Below are 22071 nucleotides of genomic sequence, written 5' to 3'. Positions count from 1 at the left end.
AAACTCTTAACTGAAGAAGTAACTCATTTATGATCATGTGACTAGTAGGAGGAGAAGGGATTTGCGCTCGGGCCTCCCTGGCACCAAAGTCTGTGCTGTATTCCCAAGAGCTTACCTAGCAGCCCACATGTCCCCAGTGACCAGTGACCAGCCAGTGTGGTCTTTGTGAGGAAGAGCCAGCTGTTCCCCAGGCCAGGCCAGGCCTCCCGGGGTGGAAGGAGCTTAGCACGGTTGAGGTCAGCCACACTGGTTGTCAGCGTAGCAGATCCAGAATCTCGATCCGTCAGCCCCTTAGCAGTGACTGGCCCAGAGAGACTGAGTGCCAGCCACCACCCCTCCATGGGCTCATGCATGATCCAGGTACTAATCCATTGACTTGATATTCACATTCTTTGGTGTATTAGTTTCTTGTTGCTGCTGGAACGAATTACCACAAACTAAGTGGCTTCAAACCACACACATTTATGACCTTACAGTTCTGGAAGTCCGAAGTCTGAGATCAGTTTCACTGGTCTCAAATCAAGGTGTGGCCAGGGATACATTCCTTCTGAAAACTCTAGGGAAGAATCTCTCTCTCTGCCTTTTCCCGATGCTAGAGACCACCTTCATCCCATGGCTCCTTTTTGATCTCCAAAGCCTGCAGCATCTTCCAGCCTCTCTCTCTGACTCCGATGCTCCTGCCTCCCTCTTGCTACCTTTGGCTCATCCGAATAATCCAGGATAATCTCCTCATTTCAAGATCCTTAGTTCAATCACATCTGCAAAATCCCCTTTGCCAAGTAAAGTAACTTATTCATAGGCTCCAGGGATTAAGACCTGGACGTTTTGGAGAGGTCCTTATTCAGCCTGCCCTGGGTGCTCAGTTTTTCCTCTCCCCGTAGCAGGAAAGGCTATGTTTGAGCCGGGCTATGATCAGAGGCTGCGTGGGGAGCCTGAAACCAGAGCATAGGGGTGTGTATGATCTGCATGGACAGGCCACCAGCCAACTGTGAGCCATCTGGGCCCCCTCGGAGTGGAAACCTCTAACGCTCGGGCTTCCCTTCTGGTAGACGGCGTAGGCTTTCGTCGGACAGACTCCAGCACTGATTGGCAGGTTGCTGCTCTACTTACTCCTCACGCTCTGTCCCTGGCGCACTCACACATCGTCTTGTATGGTTGCTTAGTGGGACTGTCCCATCCTGGGTTTCCTTTAATCATCTCCATCAGCCTCTCTGACAAACTAGAACCTAGTGACAGCATTCAACTCAGCTGTTTGCCTGGGGACCTCACTGCTCCTCGCCCTTCTCTCCCTACCTCTCTGGCTTTTGGCCACAGACCTGAGTTCCAAAATCTGCTCCACCCTTCCCATATGGCTTTGACAACCTGCCTGTTAGGACTTTATCCTCTGGATTCTGTGCACAGATAATTGCATCCATTATGTGTCAACTTCTATGAGTCACCTTTGACCAAAGTTTTGGGAATACCTGACCTTAGCCTTTGTACTGACCTTTTTTTTTTTTTTTTTTTTTAAATCTCTGAGAATCAATTTTCATTTCTCACTCAATTTCTACTTCTCCGAATATCATTCCCTAAGTGTCCTGTGAGAACCTGTGTATAGGCTGGACACTGAGGACGGCCTTGGGGATACGATAGTGAGACTTGCCCCTGCTCTCAGGGAGCCCAAAGACCACTAGGGAAGGTGGATCTTTATCATCTAATTACACTCACCAATGTGTAATTATGAATGGGGATAATTACTCTTAAGAACAGAAACATGATTAATGAAAGTTTAGACAAAGAGACCTGCCCTAGATTGGGGGTCCTCCAGGGAACCTTCCCTAAGGAAGTGCCACCTGAACTGTGATCATCAGGTGGGTGGAGGGGAGGCGGGGAGAGCTGGGGTGTGAATGTGGCTGCACAGGGAAGGGCCAAGGAAGGGTTTTGGGTTTTTGCCTATGAGCAAAAGGCTTTAAGCAAGGGGAAGGAAGTGACGCAATCAGATTTGTGTGCTGAAACCATCCATCTTCCTGTTATAGCATGGAGAACAGATTTTTGTGGGAAGGGGAGGGCAGACAGAAATGGTGCAGGGAGAGCAAGCGGTTAGGAGGCTCTTGCAGTCACAGAGGCGAGTCATGAAGGTAACTTGGCCAGGGTGGTGGCAATGGAGGTGGAGGGAAGTGGTTGGTTTCTAGGGGGTGATTCGCAGGTAAAAACCCAAAGGTACATGCTTCAGGTTTGGATATGGGGCGAGAGAGTGGAAGGTTTCAAGGATGAAACCAAGCCTCATGGCATACTTAAGCTGCTGTTATAATAACCAGACGGATGTTTACACTTAATTGCAGTGAAGCATTTTTAAAAGGAGGAAATACCAGCTCTTGTGTATCTTGTGACAGGCCTAAGGAGAACAGCTGGCCTCAGTGTGAGGGGGTTGCCCAATCCTTGTGAACTTCAGACACGACTGTAGAGGTGGCTTCTGAGTGAAGTTTAAAGTTTACATGGCCAAGTTCAAGTCTGTGGGTGGCCAACAGAATTAATGCTTTTTATCATCAGAATCCCCCTAACAGTCTTTGTAGTAGGGTAGTAGGGAGAGGGACTGTCTCTAAAACCAAACCACCACCAAGAGGGGGCTGACCTTAGAACGAGAGGCTCACAGTAAATTGGAGCATTCTGGGAATCCAACCCCAAGAATGCTGGCCCCCTGCCCCACTTGTGGCCGCCTTTTGAACTCCAGGATTTGGCAGTCAGTCAAACCAAATAACTCTGGGGTACAAAAGTCAATGGAGTCCAGAACAATCTCTGCCCCACTGCTTTAGACTAGATGTCTCTAATAGGCATGTCTTGGAATTTTTGCCCTTTTCCCTTTCCAGTTAGAACAGATTCTCTGGTATAACCAAAACAGATTCTCTGGCATGGACACTTTCTTCTCAAAGCATCTGCTTTTATTTTTTTCTAACAAGGCATGTGCTTACTGCTTTGTTGGGAGAGAGCTTCCAAGATTTCAGACTTGAGTCTTTGGTCCCAAGTATCCTGGTGGCACCACTTGGATGTCCTAGTTAAAGCCACTTGTTAAAGTGAGGGGACCCCTTTGGAATACCCAGAGTCTGCCACCCAAGCGCCAGAGACCTGGCCTCCCAGCTCAGCAGAGGGACAGTGAGGGAGAGGAGTGTGGACCGTAGGGGGAGGCTGAGGCTCTCAGACAGGGAGCCTGGCCAGTGCGCTCCAAACCTGCCATTACTTTTGTTCAATTACACATTATGAGAAGGGGAAGGAACGAAGAAGGCAAATTAATGCTTAATAATTATTGCCTCCGATGCACATCTAAGGAAGGCCCCAGTACCTGATAGTCAAGATCTACCTACAGCTGGAACACCTAGGAGTTGGAGGTTGCAGTGAGCTTTGAAGGTGCCGCTGCACTGTAGCCTGGGCGACAGAGCAAGATCCTGTCTCTAAGAAAAAAAAAAAACAAGAAAAAAACAATGAATACCTGTGGTAATGATTTCATTCTTGGGCACATGAGGTGTGAGTCACTCCTTCTCACCCCTAGGGCACCCACAGCCACCTCAGTTCCATTCTGTCATCTGTTCTGCTTGCCCAGCACACAGCTTCTTCCCTCCCCTGTCAAGACGCTTGCTGGTGTTCGCTGTTGCACTAGTCCTTACGCCCTGTCTCAGCATGGAAACTTCCTTGCAACACTCCTTTCTGGCCTCCCCTAATCCTGGCCTCCAGGAACTAGATCCTGCCTCTGACCTCCCACTGGGCATGTGGGAGGTGTTTAGATCCTCATGAGCAGACTGTGAAGGGGGAACTATCCCCATTTGACAGCTGGGGATACTAGTGCCCAGAAACGTTAAGTGATTCATACAAGACCACCAGCTCTGGACTTGGCTGCTTTTGATTTTGTAATCCAAAGAATCCATATTATTGCAATCTTAGTTCTAAAACAGCAAAAATCATCACCCACTTACTTGGGTGGCGAGGATTAGAGAGAGATATAGATGTAAAATTAGTGAGATTAGCATAAATAAGGCTTGAGTCATTGGAAGCCCACTGAACAAATTTTAAGCACTCAATCTTGCCTCATGTGTTTTGTATTCATTATCTTGGGCTGTCATAACAAAATACCACAGACTTGGGTGGCTTAAACAATAAAAACTTATTTTCTTACAGTTCTGGAGGCTGGAAGTCTGAGATCAGACTTGACAATGTCAGCTTCTTTGGGTCCTCTTCTGACTTGTAGACAGCCACCATGCCTCCTTCCTTGGCAAAGGGAGGGAGACAGAGCCCAGGGTTAGGGGTGGGGTGGGGGTGGGAGAGAGTGTGAGCATGTATACTCTCTGGGTCTCTTCTTATAAGAACTCTAATCCTAATGTAGTAGGGCTTTAACGTATGAATATTGGAGAACACGATTGCGTTCATAGCATGTTCCTAGAGAAATCATTAACTGTCAGAGTTGGAAAAGAACACAAAGATCATCTTTTTATTTGCACATTCCTTCCCGGTAACTCATTTTGGTGTTCAGCCTCCTTTCCTAGGCTGGGGAGGGGGGAGGTCACCTTTCTGTCTACCCTCAGGCTCCAGGAAAGGTTGTCCAAACAGACTTTAAGAGTCCCTTTCAAAGGTCTTTCTTGGCCTGGTGCCTGTAATCCTGTCACTCCAAGAGGCCAAGGTGGGAAGATGGCTTGAGGTCAGGAGTTTGAGACCAGCAAGAAGCAGCAAGAGCGAGACCCCATCTCTACAAAAAATAGAAAAATTAACCAGGTGTGGTGGTGCGCCTGTAGTCCCAGCTACTCAGGAGGCTGAGGCAAGAGGACTGCTTGAGCCCAGGAGCTGGAAATTGAAGTGAACTATGGTGATGCCACTGCACTCTAGCCTAGGCGACAGAGTGAGACACTGTCTCAAAAAAAAAAAAAAAAAAAAAAAATCAAAGGTTTTTCCTGCCTTTGGGTTGGTTATTCACACAACTACCTCAGGTATTCCCAGAGAAAGCCCCCAGATTCTGAGAAGCTGGCTTCCACTCTAGATTCAATGTTCTGATCCATAGTTCACTCGGCCAACCTTTCCATCTTAAGGAAAGTGAAAAACTAAATTGCAGGGGCAGCTTTCCTCATTCCCAGAGCCATTTTACACTCTAGGTGAAGAGGATGTTGGAAAACAATCCAAAATGCAGGTCTAAAGGAGTTGTCCCAGTGTGATAGCAATGGCCCCCAAAAGCATCCTCCATGGTATAAGGTCAAAGGTTTAGCTTCTCTCTGAAAGATCATAACTTCCCATTTTTGTCCTAAGAGGCTTTTCTTATTGTGTTATTAGAAGTGGGCTCTCTGAGAAAACCTTAAGTGTCCCTTACTGTAATAGTTATAAGAAATTTAAAATGTAGCTATATCATCAGGGCACTCCTATGAAAGAAAGGTTAGAACAATTTTAGTACCTGAGGGACTTGAATTACAGTTAGGAAAATCAGAGTTGGGAACTTTCTAGAACAGGATGGGCAGTCTCCCAGAGGTCTGTACTATCTGGGTGGGGTGAGAGGATGAGAGCGCACAGGAAGGAAGCCCTGGGGTCCCCTCCAGGCGAGGGTGTCTGCTTTGGGGTCGCCAGGCAGACTATGGGGTGAATCTGATCTCTGTTGCTAACCACCTCGTTGCCATGTTACGGAGCCTCATTTTCCTCAGCACAGCCCTGAGAGCATGTGTCTCCTTAATTTGTGGCATGCACACACGTTTAATTTTGTACTCTAGGCCCCTCATTCCCCTCACGCTGGTCCCACCCTGGATACTAATGTCTTCCTCATAAGGATTTGCGGGAATCAAATTACATATAATGTATGAAAAGCGCCTGGCACGCAGTATGCATTCAATAAATGTTAGTTTTTCTTTCTTCTCCTCCTTCTAAAAATATATTAATGGTTTTAGGAGGGACCGTACCCTTAGCTGTCACTTAAAATCTGAGTGAAGATAACCAATCCCTATTTAGCTCTTGGGTGCCAAGCACTGTGTTAACAATGATCGTCTATTGGGTTCTTTCTGTGCGCCATGTGCTTTACAGGCACTGTTCTAAATAATCCTCTCAACAATTGTATGAGACAATTGGGGGGGGATTACTGTCACCCCCCATTTACAGGTGAGGAATCTGAAGTGAGCAATGGAACCGTCTAAGATCACACAGCTACTGAAGAAGGGTAGAACGAGGAGTTTGGCTCCAGAGTCAGCTCTGAGGACCAAATTAGGAAATAAGAGATCTTGAAAGGGGAGAGGGAAGAATGAAAGCATGAAATGCTTTTTCACCTTTTTTTTTTTTTTTTTTTTTTACCAAAAACCATTGCACACTTTTACCGCCATTTTCCACGTGAATCCTGTGAGGTAGGTAGATGTACTCTTATTCTACAGAAGGGCTCCGAGAAGTGACATTTTTCATCCAGGGACACCTAAAACTTCTCAGCAGGTGGCCGTCAGTGCCCTGTGAGTTTTCCACTGATGACAGTGGCATCCTTAGGGTTCTTGGGCTCATGCATATTGCTCCAGTCCCAGCCACAGGTCAAGCGCTGATTCTCTGCTCATGCTTGTTTTCTTGGGCCAGGATTTCTTCATGTGCCCCACATTCAGGTATATATTATTTTGATTTTGTAGCTCTATATGTATTTAACATGTTTTGCTTTTACAGCTATAGAACAGTTATAGGCTGTTATAAGAAGTTTACACATAATTCCATGTTAGTATATATTCAAATAGCATTCAAATAAAATCGATTTTAGTAGGCCTAGAGGTCCATGAGATATATCCCTTTAATCTTAGATAACTACAAAGCCAAAGTAGCTCAAATTAATAGCATTCGTTTAAAGATGTTTTCCTGAAATAGAGTTGCCACTAGTGACAGGAATGTGAGATGGAGGCTTATGGCAAAACTTCAAGTTGCTAAAGGACAATTTTGATAAAAAGGTAATATCATGACTCATGCAAATATAAAATGTGCATACATCAAATAATTTTATTCAATTTGTTAATTAATAAGGGAAACAGCTGTAAAGACTAGTTTAAAGTGTGTTTGAAAAGCTAGGTATTTGTAAGTGATTTAATAGAGGAATGTTAGGATACAGTTGCTAGATTAGAGACAAAACTTGTTCATATTGTACACAGCAATAAATTATAACATTTGGAGTTATTGTTTGTACTGGGCAGAAATCATTTGCATCTTCCCTAGGCAAAATTCAACAAGCCAACATGTAATTTCACTAAGCCTTGGACCTATAGTGATTCCAGTTAAGTATATTCCCACAGTCCAGTGGTTCCCAAATTGGGTCCATGAGACTTTCTAGGTATCCGTGTGTTTAAAACTATTTTAAGGCCGGGCGCAGTGGCTCACGCCTGTAATCCTAGCACTCTGGGAGGCCGAGGTGGGCGGATTGTTCGAGGTCAGGAGTTCGAAACCAGCCTAAGCAAGAGCGAGACCCCGTCTCTACTATAAATAGAAAGAAATTAATTGGCCAACTAATATATATAGAAAAAATTAGCTGGGCATGGTGGTGCATGCCTGCAGTCCCAGCTACTCGGGAGGCTGAAGCAGAAGTATCACTTGAGCCCAGGAGTTTGAGGTTGCTGTGAGCTAGGCTGATGCCACGGCACTCACTCTAGCCTGGGCAACAAAAGTGAGACTCTGTCTCAAAAATAAAATAAGATAAAACTATTTTAATAATACTAAGATATTATTTTCCTTTTTCATAGAGTTAACACTTATATTGCTGGTTCAAAAGAAATGGTGGGTGGCTGGGCGCGGTGGCTCATGCCTGTAATCCTAGCACTCTGGGAGGTTGAGGAGGGCGGATTGCTTGAGGTCAGGAGTTCGAAATCAGTCTGAGCAAGAGCGAGACCAAACCAAAACAAAACAAAAGAAATGGTGGGTAAAACTGTTGTCACTTTCACATAAATCAAAGCAAATGGCAGCAAACTGAACTTGTTGTCATTGTACTATTTGTCAACAAGCACTCAAAAAAAAAAAAAAAAAGCCTGTTTCACTTAAAAATATCCTTGATGAACAGGCTGTGGTGGCTCACACCTGGAATCCCAGCACTTTGGGAGTCTGAGACGGGAGGATTGCTTGAGGCCAGGAGTTTAAGATCTGCCTGGGCAACATAGCCAGACCCCATCTCTAAAAGAAAAAAAAAATGTCCTTGATGGAGCTGTAAAAATTACTTTTATTAAATCTTGGCTGTTGAGTACACACCTTTTCAAATATTCAGCGTGATAAAATGGGAAGTCCACACAAAGTACTTACTTCTGTAGCATACCCAGGGATGATAGTTGCCCCGAGGAAAAGCAGTTGTACAATTGAGTTGTGAGGTGAATTAGCCACTTTTTAAGTGGAATGCTATTTTTACCTAAAGGAACAGCTGACAAACACTTATTCTTTTGACTTAGGAATTTGGCAGATATTTTCTTGAAAATCAGTGAAGTAAACCTGTCATTTCAAGGAAATTGTGTGACAGTACTTATTGCCAGTGGTAAACCTTGGGTTTTCAAGTGAAAATTAGAATTTGGGGAAGCTTATGTCTGCTACCATAAGCTTGACAGCTTTCTAGTCTTAAAAGACTAATGAATATAATTTTTGAATATAATTTTTGAGATTGAATATGATTTGCTATTATATAATGAATATAATTCTTGATATATATATAATGAAATATGTTAACATTTGGAAATACAAATCATTAAATCAGTATTTTCTAAATGACCAATGCATGATGTTAGAAAATCCTACATAAGCAAAAGAGCCATTTAAAATGTGAGACAACCCAGTGGAATTTAATGTAACTGAATACAAAAAGTTCGGTGATATGGTTCCAGGTTCTACCTTGCAATTAATGTTTAAGTGGCTACTACCATTTGTTGAATTTGGTGTAGTATCAAAGCAGAACATCTACAGTTATCTGAAAAGTCTTTTAAAATACTCTTCCCTTTTCTAACTATACTATGTGTGAGGTCATATTTTCTTCATATATACCAATCAAAACAACATGTCAAAACAGGTCGAATACATAGACACAAGAGACCAGTTGCTTTCTGTTTATCCAAACATTAGATGAATTTGCAAAAATGCAAAATAATTCTACTCTTCTCATTAAAGTTTTCTGTTTTGGGAAAATATATTTTGATTAAAAGTGTTATGTTAATAATGGGTTTATTATTGTTATTTAAAAATGAATGAATTAGTAAATACATTTCTCAGTTCTAATTTCTTACATGTAAATATTGGTAGATACAACCCATGTAAACAAAAGCTCTTTGGGAATCTCAATAATTTTTAAGAGTATAAAGGGGTCTTGAGACCAAAAATGTCCTCTTTGGGCAGGGCTTCATCCCTGTCTGGCATCAAAGCACCTGCTGCCCACCTTTTTTGAATATGTTTTCGACAGGAGGCTCTGAATTTGGTATGCCCATACCCCATGAGCTGTTTTTTATTGGAATGATTAGAAAAGTATTCCACATGCAATGCTTTGTGATATTCTTCGGCCTCTACTTGCTTATATATTAAGTCTACCTCTATTCTTTTTCCCTCCAGCCTGTGACACTTCAAACAGCATCCTTTGGCCCCAATCCTACCTAAACACAGTGCCAGTGTAGACACTAAAACCATGTTATGGTATTCGGTGGCTGTCCAGATGACCCAGAATCTGCAAACATTAACCTTATTTTAAAAAGTCATCAAATGAAATGACAAAATTTGAAAGTCCACAGGTGCTTGAGGGTGAGCTTGCAGATCCTCGCTTGAGAAGCCCACGCCAGCTGGCTCAGGAAGAGGAGCCCAGAGCCGTGACCGGAACCGCTGAGAGGATGGGAATGCTGCTGTTGTTATCGCCAACTGTGTGGTTACTCAGTCATTTTTTAAGGGCTTTACCTGGAAACCTTCTCAAGAGTTATTCCTCTTAGTTCTATGTTCGAAAAGTTCTCTTCTCAGCTCTCTTGATCACGAAAAGGACCAAAGATCTAAGTCTAGGTCCACACCCATTTCTCTCTCCCAGAGTCTCCATCAGGCACTATATTCTCCTCTTCTCCCTCGTAGGTGCCTCTTTGTTCTGGGTACCGAGGTCCTGAGTCATCTTCCTTCAATTGTCCCACGCTCTGGCTTCACCGGGTGGCTATTAAGCTCTCCAGCAGGTCATTATGTGGTCGTCCCCAGGGACGCTGACCATTTGTGTTTCACAAAACATTCCTTTCTTCCCCTGAAGTCATTCAGTATTTTCTCCCATGATCCCTGTGCCTCAGAGTTGATATGCCGGCACTCGCTGCGAATTTGGTCATGTCCTCTTAGGTCAAACACTTCCCAAATATTTAGTTCCAGCTCTGCCATTTCCTAGCTGAGTGAACTTTGGCAACTCACTCTGCTTTCTGAGCCCCGACACCCCCATCTATAAAATGGTCAGAATATTACAACACACTGCCTGCTGTCAACCCAAATAAATGACTGAGGTGAAAAATCTCCATCAATGGAGGTTTATTAAGCCAAGATTCTGAGGATGCGCTCGGGAAAAACACAAACTGCAGACAAGATGTGGCTGTTTTTCTGAAGGGGAAAAACAGGGGAATCTTCAGCATTTTAAAGGCATACAGAGAGAAGGAAAAAGGCCTGGGGGAAGCGGGGGGGATGAGGTAGTGGTTACATTCTTGTGAGGCCCAAGAAATCTATTACATAAATTAAGAGAGTGAAGGAAGCATCAATTATGTAGCTGTCCCTGGGTGGGTGGAAGGAAGTCTGATTCTGTCTTATCTCCAGTTCTGTTACCTGTAAGATAAACTTGTAATTCATTATTAGTGTGGAGTCAAACAGGCTTTAGTTTTAGGTGCTACACATATGGCCTCCACAGTTATCATTCTAATGGCAGAATAATATTCCATGAGCTTAATTAATCATGATCCCCTTTGGGTCAGGATTTAGATTGTCTCCAGGTTTTTCTTTTGCTACTATTGATAACGCTACAACAGACAGCTTCTTACATATAGCTTTTGTGCCTTTGCTGAAAAATAAGCATCAAGGGTAGAATTATTAGCTCAAAGGGTATGAAAAACCTTTAGGGGTCTTGCAAATATATTTCTGTTGCTTTCCAAAAGGATTCCACAAATTACAATGCCATTAGGCATGCCTGATTTCATTGCAAACATTCCAGCATTGAGTGATTTACTATAAAATTGTATGAATTTAATAGGTGTAAAATGCTATCTTTTAAAAAAAGGCTATTTTTATTTCCACAAAGGAAAGACAATTTTCAAGGGCTACTTTTGAGAGGGAAAAGTTTCAATACCAAAAAGAGAAATCCAGGTAGCGGATAGTATCTTCATTTGGTCCATACCAAAGAGGTAGGAGAACAGTTTGGTCTCCCCTTTAGACAGTGAGAGCAGCTAGACCTGGCCCCTCTAACAGCCAGGCCTGTGGGATGTAGTAGAGTGAACACTCCTTCTAAAACTCACCAATAGACAGTTTCAGTTTTGCTGAACTTCCAACCCAGCAACATAAGTTAAGGAACCAGGAATATTAGACTGGCAACATGCAAACTGAGTATCATCCAACGACTGGCAGCTAGACCCAGTCAGAAGGAGTTTTCAGGCAAACAGAATCTGGTGTGATGTTTATAGCTGCTGAGAGGGAGCCAGGCCTCTTAGCTTTGCTATTTGCATCAATTCCCAAGAGAACTTGAGTGGAAAAATCCCACTCTGGTTTTCTCAGTTTTAGGTTGCCCATTTGCCTGAGAGAAGTGAACCAGAATCCTGGAAATACACTGACAATCTCAGGTACAAAGGATGATTTTAATTATGAAGACTTTTTTCATTACAAAAAACCAGGCCCGGTGCAGTGGCTCATACCTGTAATCTTAGTCCTTTGGGAGGCTGAGACAGGAGGATGACTTGAGGCCAGGAGTTCAAGACCAGCCTGGGCAATAGTGAGACCTCATCTTAACCAAAAAAAGAAAAATTAGCCAGGTGTGGTGGCGCGTGCCTGTAGTCCCAGCTGCTCAGGAGTCTGCAGCAGGAGGATCACTTCAGTCCTTCAACAAACAAACAAACAAAATAACCAGATAATCTTTTCAGTATTTCATATTCTGGTTCAAATACTCTTTTTTTTTTTTTTTGAGACAGAGTCTCACTCTGTTGCCCAGGCTAGTGTGCCGTAGCGTCATCCTAGCTCACAGCAACCTCAAACTTCTGGGCTTAAGTGATCCTTTTGCCTCAGCCTCCCACGTAGCTGGGACTATAGACATGTGCCACCATGCCCGGCTAATTTTTTCTATATATTTTTAGTTGGCCAATTAATTTGTTTCTATTTTTAGTAGAGACGGGGTCTCATCACTCTTGCTCAGGCTGGTTTCAAACTCCTGACCTCGAGCAATCCGCCTGCCTCGGCCTTCCAGAGGATTACAGGCGTGAGCCACCGCGCCCAGCCTCAAATACTCTTAATAAAATGCAAAGAAAATGACTGAGAGTTAACTCCGATAAACTCAAAATCAGTAGCAAATTATAGAGGGGAATGATTTATTAAGAAAAAGTTATTAACATTTTGTTAAAAATGATAATGTAAGCAGAGGTGATTTTGGGTATTTAGGGACATTTAATTGTGTCCCATCCTGGCTTGCCCTTTATATATTTAATTTTTTTCTGGTAGGAAAGTAGATTGTAGATGAAGATTTTTGAAAAAAAATCTTATTTCATCTTTAAAAAAATTGTATGAAGCAATTATTGTTGCCTTCATTTTGCAAATGAGGAAACAGACTCAAAGAGGCGAAGGGCCTTGCCCCAAGGTTGCACGGCTCAGGAGTATGCCTCAATTCTCTTAGTCAAGCCCTTCTACTTCTGCTGATGGTTTACTCTTCTTGCAGTTGAAATTGAGGAAAGGCTGAATTCTTCTACCCAGGTTGTAGAACTGGTCTGGGTAAGACAGTAATGATCTTGAGAGGATCATGCATGAAGCTCTTGGAGAGAAGCCACCGGATGGAGAATGTGTGAACAGCAGGTGGCAGCAGTGTCCTTGGAGTTCGTGGTTGTCCCCTGCAGTCCTCAACAAGCAAGGTTACTAGGCACCATGGAAGGCACGAATCTATAGCCTGACCTCTCATCTCTGACCTGTCTCCCACCCCCATCCACCTCCTGCTGGGCCAGGTGGATTACCCATTCCCTGCAGGGTATCCCCAGGAGTAAGTGGGGGAGAAGACTGAGAAAGAAGATGACTCAGGAGTCATTTATAATTGAAAGTCTTCCATCTGGATAATTAATATAATGGGTGGTGGTGTGACTTACCACCGTGCTACCTGCCTTCTCTGTTCCTCGATATCCTTTTCTGTAAAATGGGGATAATGGCCTCTGCCCCACAGGGTCATTAAGATGATTAAAGGAACATGATACATACAAAGCCCCTGTGTGCCTCACACACACTGTGCATACATGTTGCTCATTATTATTATTCTTTTTTTGTGTGTGTGTGTGTGTGTTTTTGTTTTTTTTTTTGAGACAGAGTCTCGCTTTGTTGCCTAGGCTAGAGTGAGTGCCATGGCGTCAGCCTAGCTCACAGCAACCTCAATCTCCTGGCTCAAACAATCCTTCTGCCTCAGCCTCCCAAGTAGCTGGGACTACAGGCATGTGCCACCATGCCCGGCTAATTTTTTATATATATATATTAGTTGGCCAATTAATTTCTTTCTATTTATAGTAGAAACGGGGTCTCGCTCTTGCTCAGGCTGGTTTCGAACTCCTGACCTCGAGCAATCCGCCCGCCTCGGCCTCCCAGAGAGCTAGGATTACAGGCGTGAGCCACCACACCCGGCCTCATTATTATTATTCTTTGTAGAGAACTTTATCATTTGCAGTGGACTTTCATACCTAGCCTTTCATTCTATCCTCCCACCATATTTTGAGATGCAAATTGGTATTACAGCCATTTAGTAGAGAAGGACACTTAGGTAGAACCAGAGGATATAAAAATTAGCATGAGTTTTGGAGTCAGACAGACTGAAAGTCCTTAGAGTAGTGGGACTTGTGAAAGCTACTTAAGGCTTCTGAGCCTCAGTTTAATTGTCTGTAAAATGGGTCATAATATTACCATGAGGATTATATAAAACAACATGTATGACGCCATCTGGTGTAGTTCCACATATAGTAAACACATAAAATTATTAAAAGGCTATCTTGAAAACACATAGAAAAGTTATAAGGAAGGCAAGTGAAATTACTAACAATTCCATGACCCAGACATATGCTTGCTATTATTGTGATGTGTTTTTCCCCAGCATTTGTAAGTAACATGGCTGAGATCCTGTCACGTATGCATAAGTAACTTGACCAGGAGCTGCAGCTGAGGACGTGGCTGAGCTGGGCTCCCACACCACGCCGGGCTGCTCCAGGTCCGGCTCTTCTGTGTATCCACTTGTCTACATGCCACAATGAAGTGAGGGCTTAACTGCCTTTTGAGAAACCGATGAAAAAATATTTCAAGTGTTTCAAGTTGGAAAGTATACACTTATATTCCAAAGCATGTAAAGAAAGCAGAAGTAGCCGAAACAATTTTATCCTATAGTTAAAGTCTGGAATTGTACCCAGAAAAGTAATGTTTCCTGTGCAGAAAATGTTAATTCCTGTGGATTTCAGTCTGGCCCACATTTTAATTATTAAAACATTACTGGTTAAGCTGTCACAACTACAAGGGGTAAATTTGGTAAAACCCGTGAATTAATCATTTGACAAATTGACTAAATTGAGGGAATTAGTGATTCAGCAGATTGAGTTTTTGGGTGCACTAATTTTTTTGGCAAATTGGCTTGCATCTATTGGACATGGAATAGTGCTAAATATATGTTCTTGTTGGATTGATTTAATACATGAATGAATGAATGACATTGAATCTTGCCATAAATAAAATGACCTTTCCCTCTAAAAATGAATGACTTTACATATCAGCATTTTAAGAGCCCTGAAAGCTTCCTGAGACGTTCTGGTTCTAGGGCCACGAATACTCACCCTGTGTGGATCCTTCCTTCAAATTCACACTCATTGCCTGGTGGGCTACTTAGTGAGCGCCGGTGCTTCCCCGTTGGTTCTCGGCCAGAAGAGCCAGGTTGGAATCTTGCTCGGCTCAACCACTCACTGGCCACAGAACAGTGGCCAAGTCAGTGCACTGAACTGTGTCCTCATCTATAGCCTAGGAGCAGTTCTGATGCCTGTCCTTCCTTGATCCCAGCAACACTGTCAATACCAAATGAAACATGCGAATGTTCTCAGGGAGCAGGGAAGTGCTAAATGGATTTTAGTTCATCATTGTGAAAACCAGAGTGCCCATGTGTGCTCTGTGCAGTGGAAGGAGGTACCAGAGGGGATAGGGGTGCAGTTTTTGGGGAAGAAGGGCCAGGCCAGCTGTCTGGGAGAGGGGGCCGCTCCTTACCTTTGTTCTGGGTGTGTGCTGAGGCCCCCTTTGCCACACGCCCAGGCCGGGCAGGCCACTGGCACCAGTCTCTGCCTTTCTGGTCCCTGACACCCATGACAAAGAGGCACATGCACCTGTTGAACTGCCTCCCCAGATCATCGCCAGCGAGGGGTGGGCAAACACCAGAGACCCCACAAACACCTCCTCACGGGCCAATCAGGGGATGGGGGTCATTTGCGCAGAGCCGCTGGGGGTGGCCATTGGGGAGGAAGGCCGGATTCTCCCAGTCACTCCTGGGCCCTGCCGGGCCAGGCTGGGCGGCATCCTCCGCAGGCTGCCCTCTCTGCTCTCCTCCGCCCCTCACAGCCCTGAGCCCGCCCTGACAGCGGCCTGCAGGGGTGTCTGCCCGCCACCTTTGCTGCCTCACAGCAAGGAACCCGAGGTCGGTCAAAGAAACCTGGTGGCGGTGGAGGTGCAGAGAGAGAACACAGCTGGGCGTGCCAGCGAGGGCGTGTAATGGCATCAGCCTGGGGACGGGATCAAAGACAAAAAGTGAGGGGGGAAGACGGGTGTCTGGAGAGCACTGTTTTTTTCTCCTTCCTTTTCTGGAACATTACAGTGAAATCATTAAAGAAAAGAAAGGAGCCCTTCAAAGGGGAACTGGCAATCAGTGCTGACTTCTGGTGCGTGGCTGGGTGACAGCACATCCCAGCTGCAGCCGGGAGATCTATGGCGGCCGGATGATGTCGCCGGCGGCTGGCCCTGGCCGGGCAGCAATGGACCACCCGCTCATTCCGGTTCACTCTCTCTTTCGAGAATTACGTCAGCCCTATTGGAACCTTAACGAAACAGCTCGTTATACTTGAAAGTGCATCTTCCTCCCAGGCAGCTTCCCGCCCGCCCTCAAAGCGCTCATCTATCTGCACAGCCTTTCAGGGTAGAAAGCGCTTATCCACAGTCAGACTGTGGCTGGAAGGGTCTGAGGTTCCATCTCGTCCAGCTATTACACAGATCCCAGCTGGGGCCCTCATCTCACCCCCCAGAGATCTGGTTCAATTTAGCCTGAACCCCAATTCCAGGGTCTGCGGCTAGGGCCAGTTTAAGACCATCGCAGGCCCAGGGGTCTTTTTAAATTACGGAGTCCACGTTCCACCCCACATAAAACATGTTGGGCTAGGCTCGTACTTCACATTAGATATCAATTTTTGCAGTGGGAAAGATCAAAAGGATTTCGTTTAGTCTTGCTTTGTCGTTCATTTCCTGTGTGACTGGCTGTGCTCTCGGGCTGTCATCGTGCACGCACGGGCCGTTTTATAGACTGAGAAAGTCAAACCTGAGCACTATTTTTAAGCAGAGAATTTACAAATACTAAATTTAAAAAGGAACGAAGTCGACATCCTTATATGTTCCGTAGACATTTAATTAAAATGTATTGCTTCCAATTTCATACTTTTCCCTTTGTGTTTTTTTTAAATTTTTATTTATTTATTTATTTTTTTGAGACAGAGTCTCACTTTGTTGCCCAGGCTAGAGTGAGTGCCGTGGCATCAGCCTAGCTTACAGCAACCTCAAACTCCTGGGCTCAAGTGACCCTCCTGCCTCAGCCTTCCAAGTAGCTGGGACTACAGGCATGTGCCACCATGCCTGGCTAATTTTTTCTATATATATTAGTTGGCCAATTAATTTCTTTTTATTTATAGTAGAGACAGTGTCTCACTCTTGCTCAGGCTGGTTTTGAACTCCTGACCTCAAGTAATCCTCCCGCCTCAGCCTCCCAGACTGCTAGGATTACAGGCGTTTGCCATCTCGCCTGGCCTTCCCTTTGTATTTTAGACACAATACATTTTTGGTTTGGGAGGTCTCACGTGTTTTCACAGGCGTTGGAAGAAAGCTAGCTGGCCGGAGCCCTGTGCCGGTGGGGCCTGCTGACCAGGTGGCCCTGCTGCTGGTCGCTGAGAGCCCTTCCCAAGGTTTTGGCCTGTGCCTGCCTCGCTTTCAGTGTCTCTCTGAGTGCTTGCTCCTGCACGTCTGCCTGTGTCTCAGTTTCAGCCGGTCCCAAAGCTCAGTTCCTTCATTGCTATACCGGACGTTTCACGAGGCTGAATTGTCCTGCAGACGAATCCCGAGAGCCACGGAGAGTGGTCACTGATGTCCTCTGCAACCTTCTGCCACCCACCCAGCGCCCACCCTCTCTAGCTCCACACCATGCCGAGGGCAGCTCTCCAGGGAGCCTGCGCCACGCCCTCCATCCACCTCCCTTGTCTGGCTGCTTCTCTCCCACACAGCAGGGCTGGCCAGGTGCCTGCGTCCCCCAGCCCCCTCAAACCTGCACAGTGACATTTTCTCCATCTGCTCACGCAGGCGTTATCTATCGGATGCACCCACCTCCTCCAGAGCTTCCGGAGTAGGAGCTGCCACTGGACACCCCCCACGATGGGGACCTTGCCATCTCTCGGGAAGAGGCTTTTGCTTGCCTTTTTTGGCCTGTTCTCACCATGAGAAGGCAGTAAGATGAATCTGGATTCTGGCTTCATTTCACCTGCTCCGATCCTGCCTCCTCCGGGCTCCCTTGACCTTCATCTTACCCCTGAGAGACAGAGTTATGTCTCACGGACAGCCAAGGAGTCAGGCGGCAAAGTCCCAGCTGCGATCCAGGCCTCTCCACTCTGGTCCTGGGCTTTCTCTAGGTCTCATTCCCCACCCCCACCCCGACTGCCTTTTATTCCTGGGCTTTCTACAAGGAAGAAACTCACTGCGCTGTGAACTTCCTCCAGCAAACAGCAGCTCTCTGCTTGTTGAAGGTGGGAAGGGGGAGGGGCGGAGCAGGGCCAACCTGTCCCTTAGCCGCCCAGGGCCACCGAAGGGCTTCAGTTTCTTTTAAAATCAGAAGGAAAAAAAATGTCTTGATATATGATATTACTATATTTGTCTTCTTACCAATGCAGATGTAAAATGCAATTCTTAATATTTTTTAGTGGAGGAAGGAGCCCACAGAGCCAAAAGCCCTATCGTGAACACTGCTGTCCCTTAACTGAAGGGACCTGGGCAACTGGCTTCAACAGTCTGGTCTTCAGTGCCACGTCTGTGGTATTAGGTCTCCTTTCCTGACGTCTTTGATTCCATGACTTTGGGCAAATTCCAAGTTTCTTCACACCAGGAAGAGGTTGGGGATTCTTTGTTTAAAGGTATTTTATGACCCGCATTCCATTACGCTATGAAAACGGGGAGATCGAAAACTTCTCTGCCAACTGACCCAAGCGGGCCGGACAGGATCCAGCCTGCTGCCTTCCGTGCACGCTCCTCGTTTCACATCCCGAAGGTGGGGTTGACTTTCAGATTGTCCCCCAGCAACCCAGAGTGCAGCTAGAAGCCTCACATGCCGCGGCTGACCCCAGAATTCTCAGACATCACTGTGCTGTGATACCCGGTGACACCGGCTCACGTGAGAAGGGAAGACGGAGCTTCAGGGCTCAAACTGGTGAGACCAACAGAATCCCTCTGGCAAATCGAGGAAAATCTAGAATCCCAGAGAGCCGGGGGATATCACCCCAGGTCAGACATCAGCAGCTTTCTCGACTTGGAAATTCTTGTGCTGGCAGCTCAGCCGGAGTTTGCTTTCCTTGAACTTGAGCAGCTGTAAACCCAGAAGTTTGGTGAGAGAGTCCATGGGGGGGGTATGCATGGGGGACGGTGGGGGGGATTGTGTGGGTGGGGGGATGACAATCACACTTTTACCAATAAACTTGGGGTGGGGGTGGGAGAATGGGAGGAAAACCAATTCTGGAATTCCCATCCTTGCCCGTTCCCTCCCCCTACTCCTTGCGGTATGGAAACCATTTAGCTGCAGACACACGATTTCCCAGGCATAGGGTTGGGACTACCCGGAGTAAATCACTGCCTTCTCTACCCCTGGGAAAAGTCTCTCTCGTGTGTTTGGATCATAATTCAGTCTGCCTCCAGCGAGCTGAGGCTCTGAGATTAAGGATGGAGCGCGCCAGTGCCCGTGGGCCTGAGACGGGATAATTATGACGAGCAGTAGAAAGACAAGATAAAGAGGAGGCGTCTCTAGGATAACACAGACCTTGCTTCTAATAAATGCGTCCCCCCCAAACCTGGAGAGGCAACATTTTCATTTCTCTAACCTAAATTGCTATTTTAAATAGAAATATAAAATATATTAAAATATGATTTTATTAATAAGATTTCTTCTATTTAAGCATAAATTTCTAGGAATCTGTGTATCTCCCAAAATGAGTGTTCCCTATGAAATAAAATTATATGTAGTGATTTTGTAAAAAATACTGAAACAAGCTATTGGTATAAATATAGAAGTATAAATGGCCTCTCTTTAGATGCAACAAACTTTTTCTGTAAAGGGCCAGATAGTAAGTAGTTTAGACTTCATGGCCCACGAAGTCTCTATCCACTTCTCAACTCTGTTGTCCTAGCACTAAAGCAGCCATAGACATTGCATAAATGAATGACATGGCTGTGTATAAATAAAACTTTATTTATAAACACTGAAGTTTAAGTTTCACATGATTTTCATATCTCATGAACTAATCTTCTTCTTTGGAGTTTTTTTTTTTTTTTTTTTTTTCAACCACTTAAAAATTTAAACACCATTCTTAGCTCTCAGGTTGTACAAGAACAGGTGGTGGGCTGAATTGGGCCCAGAGGCCATAGTTTACCAAGCTCCGGTTTAAAGGTTTCCCAGGGCGAATATGGCAAAGAAGGTAAAGTTTTGTTTTTTATTAATATAATCTTTCCTTAATGGCACTGGAATTTTAAAAATAAGATAAGTCGACAAGAAAAAATGAAATCAAAGGAGTAAATTATTAATAGAGAAATTTCAAAAGAGTGTGGGACAATATTTTGAAGAAGGTCCCACATCTGACACCTTATAAACAACTGTTACCTTCAGGCAGAAGGAGTTTAACCTCTGTCACATTCAGCAGACTTTTATTGACCTCTGTTATGTTCCAAGGAGACAGTAAGTGCAAAGATGATTAAAAAATAGCCCCTACCGTGTGAGAGTGGCTACTGCTGTTAAATATCGACGGGTCCATTCCATTTAGTGATGGGACTCATTCATTCATTGAACAAACACTGAGCACCTACTACGTGCCAGGCCCTGGGTTAGGTGCTGCAAATTACAAGGTAAGTAAGCTCTGAAGATGTTTGCAGTGAATGATTTCCTTCCTCACTCTTGTTCTTATCGTATTTGCTTGTGGGAAAAACTTAGGCACAGAGTGCAAAGGTGGCTGTCCCAGATGGAGAAGTAAAGAGGGAGACCAAAGTGTGACCATAATCTGCCTTAGCAGGGCCGGGAGCAGGGTTACGTGAGGTGCCCAGCATGCAAAACTGAAGGAGTCACTCATGCACACGTACTTGCCTGACACCAGAATGGGCACCTCCTTACATTTTGCACCCTAGCTCCTCACTTGTCATACCCCCGTCCCGGCCTGTGCATTAGTGCCCTCTAAGGACTGCTGTGGCCCTGGGAGGACTCGGAGCCCCAGTTTCATTGCAGAGCCCACACGGTCCTTCCTCTCTGTCCCCTCCCTCCCCAGCAGCACTGCTATGCACACCCCCTCCTACCTTCAGCCAAAAGGGAGACAGCCCCAAAGACAGGAACTGTCTCACAGCCATCCGGGTCTCCAGATCTCCCTCTGGCTCCGTGTAGAATCCTCACTGGGGTGGGCATTTGTGGACTTTGGGTACCTAGTGCTCATGTTCCCTTCCTAAGATGCCCCAATTTCCTGGTGAGGAATTGAGGAATTACCTCTCTCACAATACCCAGTCTTGTGGCCCCCCATCCCCCCAGGCCTTCCCCCCCCCTCAGGGCCCTACCCGGAGCCTGGCTATTGGGGGCTCCTTTCTAGGCCTGGGAATCCCGAGCTGAATGAATTGCTTTCTGTTTCTTGCCACCAACCACCATGACACCTACGGTGTCTCTGAGCAATGCCCATGTCACACACCACGCCAAGCCTCAGAGCCCTGCTACTCAGAGTGCGGCCAGCAGCTTCAGCACGACCTGGAGCTGGGGAGAAATGCGGAGCCTCAGACGGGCCCAGACCAGTCAGAGTCCGCACTTGGACAAGACCCCCGGGCGGGTCCCGTGCCCAGAGCAGTGCAGGCAGCGCTGCCTACACCTGTCCTCGCCCTCCTGCACCGTTTCACAGCCACAGGGCCCGGGGAAGGGGCTGTCCTGACATGCACGACTTCCTGAAACCCAGTGGGGCTCAGGGCTGGCCCTCCCTTTCCTCCCCAAGAAACCCTGGCGACGGGCTTCTCAGACACACTTACCTGGTGCTTAGCCGATGGCTGACTCTAAAATACAAGAAAAAAATTAGACACTGATTTCAGAAAATAATGACCTTTGAACAAACCTCTCTCCAGAGAAGCCCTCTGCACTTCCAAGGTTTGGGGCAATGGAGGCCTGAGACTCGTGAGGAGACTTCAAAGGGGAAAGTGACTGTACTGAGCCGCTCGGGCTAGGATGGGATGGTGGTGGTCGTTCCTTTTGAGAAGGGACCCACTCTGTCTTCCTCTTAGAATGGACCAGGAGTGAAGAAAGAGCATTAACAACCCTAATATTTATTGATAGCCCATCATGTACCAGGCCCTGGACATGTTTTATCTTTTATTCCCTCCCCCCTCTCTTTCTTTTTTCAGATGGGGTCTCATTATGTTGCCCAG

The 22071-nt window shown here is 45.6% G+C and overlaps 1 long non-coding RNA gene across 1 annotated transcript; it reads left to right on the top strand.

The window, feature by feature from the left end:
• The first annotated feature begins 2053 nt into the window (after window positions 1-2053).
• On the top strand, window positions 2054-9831 carry LOC142871401 (uncharacterized). The gene is made up of 2 exons (XR_012919650.1): window positions 2054-2117; window positions 9698-9831. It is a non-coding gene; the product is annotated as an uncharacterized LOC142871401 (long non-coding RNA).
• Window positions 9832-22071: the final 12240 nt, after the last annotated feature.

The sequence above is a fragment of the Microcebus murinus genome, chromosome 6 (genome assembly GCF_040939455.1).
Source record: "Microcebus murinus isolate Inina chromosome 6, M.murinus_Inina_mat1.0, whole genome shotgun sequence".
Classification (NCBI taxonomy): Eukaryota; Metazoa; Chordata; class Mammalia; order Primates; family Cheirogaleidae; genus Microcebus; species Microcebus murinus.
Note: the sequence above shows the minus strand (reverse complement) of the source record. Positions and strands in the feature narration are given on the sequence as shown.